The sequence below is a fragment of the Artemia franciscana genome, chromosome 19, assembly GCF_032884065.1.
Source record: "Artemia franciscana chromosome 19, ASM3288406v1, whole genome shotgun sequence".
Lineage (NCBI taxonomy): Eukaryota > Metazoa > Arthropoda > Branchiopoda > Anostraca > Artemiidae > Artemia > Artemia franciscana.
Window position 1 is genome coordinate 22,195,784 of NC_088881.1, and position 13,604 is coordinate 22,209,387.

Consider the following 13,604-nt stretch of genomic DNA (forward strand, 5'->3'; position numbering starts at 1 on the left):
TTTTTTTAAAGAGTAACTTATGTTAGAAAAGAGAGTAGTGAAAGAAAATGTAGAGAAACTATGTGTAAAATATATGAAGGAAACAAATTTATTTTCAAGAAAATGAAAAGGAAGAGCAAACGAGGAAAGGAGTTACATCCAGGATACTTCAGTACGGACCAAATACCACATGATAAAAGAAATAAAAAAAGAAGAATATAAATATATGGTTTAGAAAAGGAATTTGTATGGTTTTTAACATTATAGCCTATTTTTCAAAATCTACTATATCCTTTTGTTTGGGTTTACCAGTCCAACAGGAGGCAAAAAAAGTAAAACAGGATAATGCCTCTAATGGCAACAACAATCAAATAAATGAATTTTCAAATAAAAAAATAGAACAGGCCAAAAGAACACATTCATAACTGAAGTCTTAAGGCCCATTAGATACAAAAAAATGACAGAAAAAATAAGAAAATCGCTTGCCCACTCTACAATCAATATGAGAAATGCTTTTTGAATTTTTTTTTTAAAGATCAATGAATTTACACGGAGCTCAATGCGAAAAAAAGTAGTAATCACAACGGTCAATCTTGAACATATTCAGTTTCCCAAAAACAATAAGCCTTACAGCTGCATCATTTAGTTCAAAAAGTGTGGGCACGCAACATGAACAGAAATGAAAGCAACCAATTTATTCTACTCATAGTAAAAAGAATGATTGAAACTTGAATGAGCCAATGAATGAGATATTAGCAAATCAAGAATGTTTCGCGTATTCCTCGAATGCCCACTGCGAACACTAGGGTACATTTACTTTTGACTTAAAATACTGAATATCTTAAACAAAAATACAAAATTTCATTAATCAAAATAAATACACCAACTTCCATGCATGTATTTTTCCAGTTAGATCAAAATATAAGCCTTTCAGGAGCCAATCTGACCAAGTCCACCTCTTAATTTTCTGAGTTTTTAGCGTCAAAGCCCTTGATAGAATATGAGTTTTGTACGTTGAGAAGGATATTCCTAGTATTAAAACCAAAAATAATATACAACTTTTTGTCATCAGCATTAAATGATTTTTTTCATGACCTGCCAAAACATAATCAGGTTATCTATACTTGCGCAAATAAGCTAACGCTAAAAATTTGTATATCCCCTTCCCCATCAGACGATTAACGCACTAAAACCCATGACATTGGATCTTCTTTTAAACGTTTCTACACTGTCTTGGCTTGGTCAAATTGACCTCAGAGTGGTTTATACTAGTAGGTTTTTTTTTAGCACGGCCTAATTTGAAAAAAAAAAGGTTTTGTTTCCTTGTTTGCGATTCCTTTCTTAGCGGTGTCCTGGGAAAAAGCGAAAACCAGAAGCCGCATACACTCGAGTTGACTTCAACAACTTCAACGGTTGACATCAACCCCCCCCCCTTGACCAAGGACCATTGAGTTAGGGAAATTTCCTTAAATATTAAGAGAGTAATCTGGTATTTTGTAGGTTTTCTAGCCGTTAATATACGACTATATTGTCATTTGACATGAAAAATATGAAAAAAGCGCTGGTTCAATATTTTAAACTTGTCTTTGTGCACTGATTTGCGCTTCTTTCACTCGATAAATTTTATAAAAAACTAGTAAAACTTCGCTCCGCCTTATGAAATCAATCCTAAGAAAAGATCAAACAGGAAATATACCCCAGATAAGCAAAGAATCAAACACACCGATGATTCCTAGCAACAAAAATTGCAATTAATAATAAAAAAGGCTGTATCACGCTAAAAGAATGCTTAACAATATAAAGTTTTTACACGATCTCATGAAATGCCAAATGAGTGAATAAGAAATGAGTTGATCATCTGTATAAATGCCAGAGTCGTAACCAAATTTTATCAGTGTATTTGGAAGCTTAAGACAATTGCCAACAATCAAGGTTTGTTCCTTCATATTACTTAGGCGTTAATTTTACTGATAACTTAAGTAAGGGATCAAATGACCAATTTTAACAAACAAGATGAGAACTTAAATATAACTTTTCATACATCTTAATCTTGTTGAATACCATAAAAATTTTTGGTAGTGAACTATTGCTTGCTGTATTATATAATAATAGCCAAAAAAGCTGTTGGACGAAATGTATAAAAAAAAAATGCTGTAGTATTCTTCTGGAAGAACCCGGGAAATATATCTTGCCTCTTTACCCCAAACACAGAATTTTAAGTTTCTTTATTTTTCCCTTAAAAAAGTTTCAACTAGATCCACCAGCCATGATACAAAAGGGGTACACTTACCAAACCGCACATAAAATTCGTCAGCTTCTAAGGAAGTTTAATGACTGAATGCAGTCTCTGTAATGACAAAATTTGCTTGCCTTCAGGCATAAAAAAACATTTACTCTCTTTTGAGCCTCCAAAAACGTGCTGACTGACAGTAAAAATATTCGAAGAAACATTCTCTTCAGATTCTCGTCGTATAGCATCACGTGATTGTCTTCAGATGGGAGTTCTGGATACCTACCGGCTACAATTTATCTTTCCCTTCTATCTTTCCATATTTTATGACTCGATAAAACCCGTGCTTCAGTTTCAGTGTTTCATAAAGTTTCACTTTATAGTGTTGTGGAACAACACTACTACTTTCATAGTTGCTTTCTCTGCGCTACGTAACAGCACCGCGGCTTTCGCAGATGTTTTTTTTTTTTTTTTTGAATCCAACAGTCTGCAGCTCCGAAGTATTAAGATAAGCAAATTCGAAGCTTTTCCAGAGTACGAGAATCGTGAAACGGGACAGAAAATTTCTAGTGAAGTTTGTAAAATTTCCAGCAGTTTTCCAGGAAAGAATAAAAACCATTTTTTCCTCCAGGTTTGACATGGTGTCAAAACAGAACTTCCCTATCAGGGAAAGTTAAGTTTTTCTAGAACATTATGTTTCGTACTCCTGCGGAGTACAAAATAAAATCGACCGGGCAATAAAATTCCGCATTTGTTCCAAATTTCTTAGAAATAACTCTGGATATATCGATCTGGAATGCGAAATCCCGATTTTTTTGGTGTTTTTTTTTCTGAAACTATTTATTTGAAGCCTCTTGTATTATAATCAGCAGTGCTGAGAAAATTATGCAAAATGATATGTACTTTCTTATACGCAAAATTGCATCGTTCACTTAGAAATAATTTCCAAAGTTATCACGTTATTCAAATTTATTTGAAGCCTCTTGTATTATAATCAGCAGTGCTGAGAAAATTATGCAAAATGATATGTACTTTCTTATACGCAAAATTGCATCGTTCACTTAGAAATAATTTCCAAAGTTATCACGTTATTCAAAGTTAGTCAACATGGATAAACATATCTTGATCTTCTAAGGACTGGAGCTGGAAATGCTTTCCAATAACATAATTTTTGGTGATTTATTTCTGTTTTGAAGTTTGGATTTTCAAAATCCCTACATTTTGTCTAAGTGAAATGTCGAAGCTTCTAAGCTTAACTTTCTTAGGAATCAGATTACTTTGAATATAGATAGAATTCTAAATTATTTCTTCGGTATCTTATGAAAAATTTCCGTACCTCTCATAAGTTTATTGGGGAATAATACTATAAGCCCTGATTTCGAAACAGAAGTTCGACTTTTTTTTTATTTGGATGTTTCTTATATTGTGTGCGTATAATGCCATGAAAGGTAAGCAAGAAGAAATGCACTCTTCTAAATTCGACTATCCGACAGTCTTAAAGTTCTTTTAAAACATTTTTCTTTCAAGTTCAACAACCCCTTTTTAAAAAATTGTGAAAAAAAGTCAAACTTTAGCCTAAAGAGCGAGGGTTGAAGAAAGGCTATTCCTCTCATTTATGGAATAATTTCCGTTCATTTTAAGTTTTAATGTTGATAATGGCTTTCAGTTGAAAAAATTTGTTTATTTTTATTCCTGACCAATTTTTGAAATCATGCCAGGAAACACCCTTCCCCCCTCCTCGTGCAAGTTATCCCCTGGAAACATTCCTCCCCACAGGAAATTCTTGTGGAAAATCCCCCGCCAAAAAAAAAGTATATTCCCCAATAGCAATTACTATATACAAGTAATTGGCAAATTATGTAACTTACAGCTCTCCCCGGGAACTATGGGGGTCATGTCAGCCCTAAAGGCATAGTTATTGGACCTTTCCACTATGCTGAATCAAATAGCTATTTAGAAATTGAAATTGCATCTCTTTGGGTAAAAAAGGGCCTGGGAGGGGGCTAGTTGCCCTCCAATCTTTTTGGTCTCATAAAAAGGGGATTAGAGCTTCTAACTTCCTTTCAAATGACCTCTCTCGATCTTCTAAGACCATTGGTATGATGCACTTTGAGATTTGGCAAAAATACAAAATTCCGCTTTCTCGTAAATAGGAGCTTGGAACTTCTACACTAGGGTTCTATGGTACCCTGAATCCGACGGTGTAATTTGTGTTCAGGCCATTTGACTTTTCGGGCTTCTTGGAAAATGAAGGAAACTTTCTCAGGTTTTTAGCTTCTGACGGGTAACATCATACTTAATGAAAATTTTATATTTTGAATCAGCATAAAAAGACAATTCTTTTGATGGATCGATTATTATGAAAATTTCATTTTTTGAGAGTTTCGGTTACTATTGGGCCGAGTCGCTCCTTACTTACAGTTCGTTACCACGAACGGTTTGATAATGACTTACAATAATTAAAACGCATCTGCTATTGTTATAAGGGAGCATAAATATTTATTACCAGCGAGACGCAGTTGCATCTGTTGCTCCACAGCTGTGAACCATGGGTCACAGTTGCTGCTACTCACCACAGGGCCTTGTCGCTGGATATCTTGTTTCTGATATTATTTTCAGAATTTTCCCCTTTTTATTGGTGTGAAATGTATAACACTTTCTACATATCATCCAAATTGATTATCTAGCTATGGTGTTATTTTAAGAATAGTTGTTTATGTAACCCAAATTTCTGCATCAGGTTTGCGAAGAGAAAATTTTCGTGTTTTCTGCCTTTTTTACGATTTTTTTTTATGTAAACATGGGACATAATGCTGGACCATCATCGACTATTCAATAAAACTTAGAACGAAAGTATAACAGTTAAAAATAGGCATGAAATCTTTTAATCGACAGTGAGCAGATATAAAATTTGTAACTGGATATTTCGAACACATATACAGTGTTCATCAGTTTTTACTGCTGATGATGAACACCGTATATGTGTTCGAAATATCAAGTTACAAATTTTATATCTGTTCACAGTCGACTAAAAGGTTTCATCCCTATTTTGAACAGTTATACTTTCGACATGGAAAGGCAGTGTGGTCTTCGAAGTTATCTAACATAGAACGAATTTTTCATTTAAAAATTACATGTTAAGTTTTGGGCGAGTATTTGACTTTGAAACTGTATAGCAAAAATAAAATAATTTTTTATCAAAAGTAAGGTTTTCTACCAAAAGTGAGGAGTAACATCAAAACTCAAAACGAACAGAGATTATTCCACATATGAGGGAGACTGCCCCTTCCTCAATACCTCTCTATTCACGCTAAAGTTTTTTTAATACTCTTGAAAAAGGTTCCAATTACACCGCCCTCGTCTGATTCCAATTACACCACCCAACAATTCCATCCTCTCTGTAGATTCCCGCCAGAAAATTTCTTGCCTACGATTCCGCCTGAAAAATACTCCTTAGCATATATTCATTTGAAGAAAGACTTTTTATTGAATTTCTGATCGTTTTTCCGGTCATGACGGAATCCGCCAAGTGGAAAATATTCCTAAGAACCCTCCCTCCTCCAATAGAAACTTTCCCCATCGAGAATTTCTCCCATGGAAAATCCCCACCCTCACATAAATATCCTCCAGAGAACTCCAACTCTGCTGACAAATTTCCCGGATAATTCCCCCATAGCATTTCCACATGTAAAATGGGGTCGCCAACAAGAAACTAAGATAAATAAAGCGGATTTGGTGCCTGAATTCTGGCAAATATCCATCGTCAAAAATTTTCCCCGGAAAATTTACACCCGGAAACTTCCATCCTAATGAGAAATACTTCCCATAGAAAATCCATCCTTAAAACCCACCTGAAAATGTCAGTATTCTTCCCAATAACAAATACTATATGTAAACAACGGTAAATTCCATAAATTGCGGCCCTTCCACCAGGGGCTCTAGGGGGGGGGGGGGGTTATATCATACCCAAAAGAGGTATCTATTGGACCTTTCAACTATACTGAACGAAATGTCTATCTTAAAATTTTGATCAGAATGCCTTTGGGAAAAAGGGTAAGGGAGTGGGGCTAGTTGCCTTCCATTTTTTATCATTTAAAAAGGGCACTAGAACTTTTAATTCCGTTTAAATGAACCCTCTCAATCATCTGAGACTAAACATTCCTTACGATCAACCATGAGAAAAACAAAAAAAAATATATAGTAATAATTAAATAAAATAAAACCGCATCCGTGATCTTTTTTCTGGCAAAAAAAAATACAAAATTCATATTTTTAAAGATGGAAGCTTGAAAATTCTAAAATAGACTTATCCTATACGCTGAATCTGATGGTTCAATCTTCAATAAGATTGATTGACTTTGGGGGATTTCCCCCTCTCCATTTTTGAAAATCTGGCAAATTTTATCAGGATTGTTTGAAAGGTAATATTAAACATATTTAATTTTATACATTTGGAACAGGCATAAAAAACCAATTCTTTTGATGTATCTATTGTTATCAAATTTCTATTTCTCAGAGTATCGGTTAGGCATCGGTTAGTATTGGGCGGAGATGCTCCTTACTTATAGTTCGTTACCATGAACTGTTTGATCAGAGCTGTGGGGTTGGTAAATTAGAACTAAACATTACAATTTTTACAGTTTTCAATTCGAACTAAAACTTTAATTCTGGACACCTTAGGATGGGGTATAATTTTGCGTACTACTATGTTGTGGCATAAAGCAGAGCAAGAGAAACTTTTAAGCGAGAAACCTCAATTTTGTCTCTGAGAAAAAAAACAATCCGCTGCATCTGGTATTGTACAGAAAATTCAAGAAGTGAATAATCAAGAATTACTACATAAAATTTTACACAGATCTTCTATTTGGTAACGTTTTCAAGAAGAATCATAAATGACGGTGAAACAGAGCTAGGAAATACTCGGAAAATTCCAACTGATATTTAATTTCAATAGAACTGAATAATATCGAAAGAATTTTAGCGATTTTGGAAGAATAGCAGTCAAACAATTCGTGGTAATGAACGGTCAGGAAGGAGCCACTTGACTCAATAGTAACCAAAACTCTAAAAAAAAGGAGAATTTAGATAACAATACAAATATCCAAAGAATTTAATTTTTGGTTTGATTCCAAATATATGGAATTCATGAATTTTAAAGTCTGAGATAATTCGCCTGATTCTCGGAAAAGGGGAGAATCACCCACAAAAAGTCAAGCGATCTAAATGAAAATTACACCATCAGATTCAGCATATCAGATAACCTTGCTGTTAAGATTTCAAGCTTCTATCTACGCAAATGTATTTTTTTTTTTCCGAAGAAAGATCACAGATGCGTGTTTATTTGCATATTTTTTCCGAGGGGTGATTGTGTGCAACCAATAGCTCTAGAAGATCGGGACAGGGCTCATTTATATGGAAGTCGAAAGTGACCAGAAGTCCAATAAATATGCCTTTGGGGATGACACAACCCCATATAGTCCCTGAGGAAGGGGCTGTAAGCTACGCCGTATGTCCATTGTTCACATACGGAATATACATACGGAATATACGTATACATACATACGGAATATGTCCATATTGTTCACATACGGAAATTCCAATATATTGGGAAACGTACGGAAGTTTTTTCATGGGGAAAATTTTCTTTTAAAAGGAAAGTTTCCCAGGGGAATTTTACATGGAAGGGGGGAAGGAAGGGGATTTGAAAGAAGGTTAGAAATTAAAATTCAAAGTAAGTTTTTTCCGCTAATAGTAAGGAGCAGCATTAAAACTTAAAATGAACAGAAATTATTCCTTATATATTGGGGGCTGTATCTCCCACAACCCTCCCTCTTTAAGCTAATGTTTGGATTTTTGTTACAATTCTTTAAGAAAGACTTCTCAAATAAAAGAGCTAATGAATTTGAATGAGAAATACTTTTAAAGAACTTCAGAGCTTATCATAAAGAGCTACGGTTGAGGAAGGGGTAGCCCCCCTCACATACAGAATAATTTCTGTCCGTTTTAACTTTCAATGTAGCTCCTCATTTTCAGTTCATTTTTTTTTATTTAGTCAACCAGTTTTTCATCAATTTTAGTTTTACCCACTAAAAGTTACGTGCCTGAGAAACTTTACCTTATTTTCGAAAAAAAGGGGGAAACAACCCCTAAAAGCCATAGAATCTTAATGAAAATCACACCGTCAGATTTTACGTATTAGAGAGCCCTACTGTAGAGGTTTTCAGCTTCAATCTACAAAATGTGGAAATTTGTATATTTTGCCAGAAGAAAGATCCAGAAGAAAGATCAAACGAAAATTATCAAAACCTTAACAAAGAAATGTCAGCATATGTCAATTTATCTGACAATCCACGACCATTTGAAAGTTTCTTGTTTTTTTTTCAGTAAAGTGCAAATTGTTTTCTGGTCTTGAGAATGCATAGGAGTTATCAGCCCTACTCATGTTAATTTTTGCTCGTTTTGAATTTGAACCGGCTATTTATTGTAATTTATGTTCTTTTGATTTGCATTTACTTATTGATAGTGACTTGTGGTAATTTTACGCTTGGAAGATTATTTGACTACTTTTGCTCATTCTTGGCTTAATGGAACACTTTACTTTTCTTCGAAAAACTTGTCTTGTTGAAAAAGTTTGTTAAATTAATGACATAAAGAATGGATAGTTTGAAACGTTACTTCCAAATGAGCAGCAAATGTGTTTTTCTCGTTTTTACACATCATATATTAGAAAAGACAAAGCTTAACATGATCAAGCTCAACATAATATCATGAGGACATTTTGAATATTTTCAGCTTTAAAACTTCCTGATTTCTAAAAGCCCTGTGAAAGCGCCGAAGTCTCTGTTTTCAGTTTCTCGTACTATTTAGCATCAACAATCTATAATCTGTTTTTTTGCTTTAAAATAAACAGCAAATGAGTCTTTCTAGTTGTAGAAACTCATTAGCTAGACAATTTTAAGCTTGACATCAGTGCAAGTACATTTCAAACATGACCCAATTTATTATTATTCGATCTTTTAGAACAACACTTCAATGCTCTTCGCCTACTGTTTATGCGGCTCTACGAACAACGAGAAGAAAACTGTACATATATCTAGCAAGCCATATAGGTTGACCAAGTCAGGTGTAGGAGAATAATTATTGAGGTTTCTCTTTCAGAAAGATACAATGTTTTCTTTCAACCGTGAAAAAGACCAAGAAGAAGGCCTTCCTCCTCAGGACAAACATGGAAATAAAGATGCAGCTGAACAAATTTCTAAGGTAAGTAGGTTTTACTAACGATTTTTTTTTCGTATCCCGGACATACCTGCACAATTAAAGGCGATAAGGGAGGGAAATCCTATAAATCTTCCAAGGAACCTTCTTATCTGGGGGGGGGGGATAAATGAAAAATTTTAAATACACGAGGGTTCCGATATTTGACGCAAGAAAACAATACAATTGACTCCCCCCTTCAATATCTACTAAACCACATAAAACGTTGATAATGGAGCCTGTAGTCTTATACCTTATATTTACGCTTAATTTCAAATAGCTTTAGACAAATGTCTTATTGAACTTAAAATTGATACCATTTAACCCATTTGCACCCAATGTGCAAAGACGTTCCCATTTGGGAACGTCTCATGTTGTCAAGAAAGTAGCAGCTCAGGCTAGTTTTAAGCTTTCTACAGAAATATAGGGGTAACCAGCCATGTCCAAGAATTAGGGTGGGGTGAGTTTTCCGGATTTTCTGAAATTTAGATAAAATTCCTTCTTTTTTTCTATTTTTTAATCGATAGTTTCGGGTGAAGTACAACGAAAGCACAGTGTTTAAAAAGTCTTGTCTTGGAGTTTAAAACGCTTTGCTTACCTACTTTAGAATCTATGATGCACTTATATTAAAATATCCACAGAGGTAGAACAGAGTTTCGGTACCACAAAGTGTTTTATGGATCTGGAACTGATGGTGCATTTTAGTTTGCAGATTGCTCCCAAACTATTCTTATTTGTTAAAGAAGCTATCACTATACAAAACGGCCTACAGACTATATATGTGCTTTCAAGTGACATTGCAGGGACGATAGAGTTTGATATCATTCATACTTCCTTAAAAGACGATGTAGCTGGAGATACTCCATCCGGACATTCTTCTGCTTCTACTTCGGATGCTGATGATTTAGAAGACGTTCCACTGAGCCTCCGTAGGAAATCATCCCCAACAGTAACGCAAGGACAGTCTTCAAACCCACATTTTAAAAAATATGAGCCTTTGAAAAAAAAAAACAAGGTACACACCAAAATGGAAAAAGATAGCATAGTCTGGAGATATTCCATCAGAATCACAACCAAGATTGGGAGAGAAGATCAGTCACATGATGAGCATGCCCGAATTTGAGGTTTTTTTGTCAGTTTTAGGACGAAACTATTTGGGCTATAGCACGATCAGAATGGTTATATCAGCTTCACATTGAGTTTTGAAGAGCTTCACAGTTTTTCAGGAATTGTGCCACGATCAGGGTATCATCACCTTCCCAGTGAAAGAAAGTACTAGTTTCGGCCAGACGACCTATTCAACTCTATATTTGGAAATTATTGAGCCACAAAACATATCTGAAGATAAATAGAAACCTACACCTTGCTATTAATAAGGAGCTCTAGGACAGCGACAAAATGGCTAAAGTGAGCCCACTTGTAGATACAATGAACGCTAAGCTTCAGCAACATGGGACGTTCTGTCAAAAAACTTTCCATGGACTAGCAAATGATACCTTTCTTTGGTCGTCAACTGCAAAATCAACAACTGCAAAATATTATTCCAAGGAAAACCAAGTCGATTTGGATACAAAGCTAGGGTGCTAGCTTTTTCTAATGGATATCCCAACATTACTGATCTCTACTGTGAGAAGAGAAACGGCCAGCAATACCACTAGATCCACATACGGTCACAAACCTGTTGTCTGTTGTTGAAAATGTAACCCAACTTATTTTCTTCACAAGTCCGATCTTCACACAAAGCTTCACTCGCAAAGATTTCGAGCCACGGTACATGAAGATCACTTGAAGGGATTTTGCCTCAACGAAAAAACTTTTATTGAAAAGAAGGAACGTGGTTATGACTACAGGTCAGACCGAGTGATTTTGAATGTAAAACAGAAAGATAGCATAGCTGCTAGTAGATATAGCAGATAACTACGACTGTGTATGACTGCTTCACTAGGGGAAAATGCGGTTTCGTTCACCATGACGAAACCTAAGGTCCAGGTCATGTTGGGAGCTCAGGACCACAGCAGATCAACCCTAAGAAATCAACCACTCATGTACTGGTTACAACTGAGAAGTATGGCCGATGTCAAGTATGCAAAAACGATGTACGACTAGAGTGCAGGAAGTGCCAAACTTCACTTGTAACTGTGTTACGAGCAATTCCATATCTAACTTTAATTTATGTTTCATACTAACTCCTATTAAACATGGCAAAAGATATGTCCCCGTATATGTCCTACAGTTAAAGGACAAGACTAACGCCTAGCGTTCCCATCTGGGAACATAACAGCATGGTAACAGTGTTGGTGCGAAAACATATTTGACACCACGAATTTTTAAAACCATACCGCACTAAAGCAACCATCCCAAAACCTCAACGGTAACTAGTTTTTGGCGTTAATGGGTTAAGGCAGGTTTATGTTACCACAATTGCGTGACCTCTATTCATATCTTATCTACATAAAAAACTTGCTTTCCCGCTAATGAAATTAGAGACACAAATAATTGGCAGTTCTTTCCAGTAAGACTATTCACATTTTCTAAATATTCAATTGACGGGCTAGTTAATTTCTCAAAAAATTCTCTGAATATCATGTTCAACAGTTTCTTTACTTTAGTATTCAATCTAATAGGTTTCAAATTTAACTCCGCTTTTATTATTTTACATGAGGGAAAATTGTTACAGGGGAGAATTGTCGAAGGTTGGGTGGGGATTTTCCGCAGGGGGAGGGAGCAGTCTGCAGAATTCCGCAGGGATTTCCATATTAAAATGAATTTGATTTGCGTATATTTTTCAGACTCTTTGTATAGGTAATCACAGTAAATTAATTAGGTAATTTATATAAATGTAAAAGACCACTTTATTCATCCTAGGATCAAAATTTAATGCGGAAAGCACGAAATTTGAAAAAAATCAATGTTTGTGATTTTCGATTCAGTGCATTTTCGTATTTTTCCATTAATATACTTGATTCCCCAATGAATTGGTACTTTCAGGGGGGAGCTTTTCGATGGATTTTCTTTCTTTTGAGATCACAGGAACGCACGACGGGTAAGCTAGTATGGCATAAAATTGCTATTTTACCATGAGAAAGCCAAGTATAAATGTGGATGAAGTAACTGTGCAAAGTAGCTGATGTGTTAGTTAACAAAGAACTTACTTCCCCCTGTAAATAGACAAAAAAATCCCCTGTTCTGGGGTCCATTCAACTATTAGCAACAATTTGTAGTAGAGTAGTTTATTTTATTCCGTGTTAATTTTTCAATGAGAGATTTTTTTTCATTGTTCTAGGGAAGGCATCAGAAAGAAGACGACGATGATGTCAAAAAAGCTGGAAAAGATAAGAAAGATGATAAAGATAAGAAAGATAAACCATCCCATTGAAATCTTAGCCACAATAGCAACGAGCACCTAGGGATAGGTATTAGTGTTCACTCAAATATAGTAATATATGTTTTGTTTTTTGTAAGTTTTCATCTTTAGAAGATTTGAATAAATTTTTGTTGTTTGGGATTGGCAGATTTTAGATTAAGCATTTAACGCAGGGATTTCCAGTCGTTCATACAAAGATGTGTGCTCGCCTCTGCAAACTCAATCTGTTTTATAAAATGGTGGCATATTAAACTTAGTGAAAATTAGTCTTGCAAAGATTTCTCAGTATTTTTGCCTGGACGACCGAAGGTTATATCCTAGGGCACATTCTCCCTCAATTACCACCTCCGCTATTTAAATCACCACTAATAAGAACTCGTAGCAACCCTCCGACTTAAGGCCAACAGAGTGGCGCGTGCTACTCCTTCACTCCAACTTAAGCAAAGCGTAACTTTTTACCCCGTTCTACGAAGCCAATTTCGTTCAAATCCCTTCATACGATTTCTTCAGCCCCATTCAAAGCCGTTCTAACTTTCTTGTGGCCGGATAGCTTGAACTTCCTGTCTGTTGCTTCTTAGTTTCATGGCTTCAGTCATTGTAATTTCCACTCGTTTTAAGACTTGAATTTGCGTTTTACTTCCCACGGCAAAAAAAGTGAAGTGTTGCAGCAACCTTCGGTCAGGTTCGCTGTCAACACTGTAAGTGAGAGCAAGTAACGATTTATTTATTTATTTATTTAATGTAGAGGGGGCAAATGTATTTTTCAAATCTAGAGGG

The 13,604-nt window shown here is 35.3% G+C and overlaps 1 protein-coding gene and 1 long non-coding RNA gene across 6 annotated transcripts in view; one reads left to right on the forward strand and one right to left on the reverse strand.

Moving 5' to 3' along the window:
- Positions 1-13,604, reverse strand: part of LOC136039420 (BUB3-interacting and GLEBS motif-containing protein ZNF207-like) — a 92,721-nt gene that overhangs the window by 12,115 nt on the left and 67,002 nt on the right. Inside the window, exon 7 of one of the 5 annotated variants that reach the window (XR_010620440.1) lies at positions 990-1,008. The exons of the other annotated variants lie outside the window; for them this stretch is intronic. The gene's annotated coding sequence lies outside the window, so the exon portion shown is untranslated. Of the gene's footprint in view, positions 1-989; positions 1,009-13,604 lie in introns of those variants that run through there. 5 annotated transcript variants of the gene reach the window in all.
- On the forward strand, positions 1,819-12,968 carry LOC136039046 (uncharacterized). Its single transcript, XR_010620361.1, has 3 exons — positions 1,819-1,911; positions 9,368-9,469; positions 12,747-12,968. It is a non-coding gene; the product is annotated as an uncharacterized LOC136039046 (long non-coding RNA).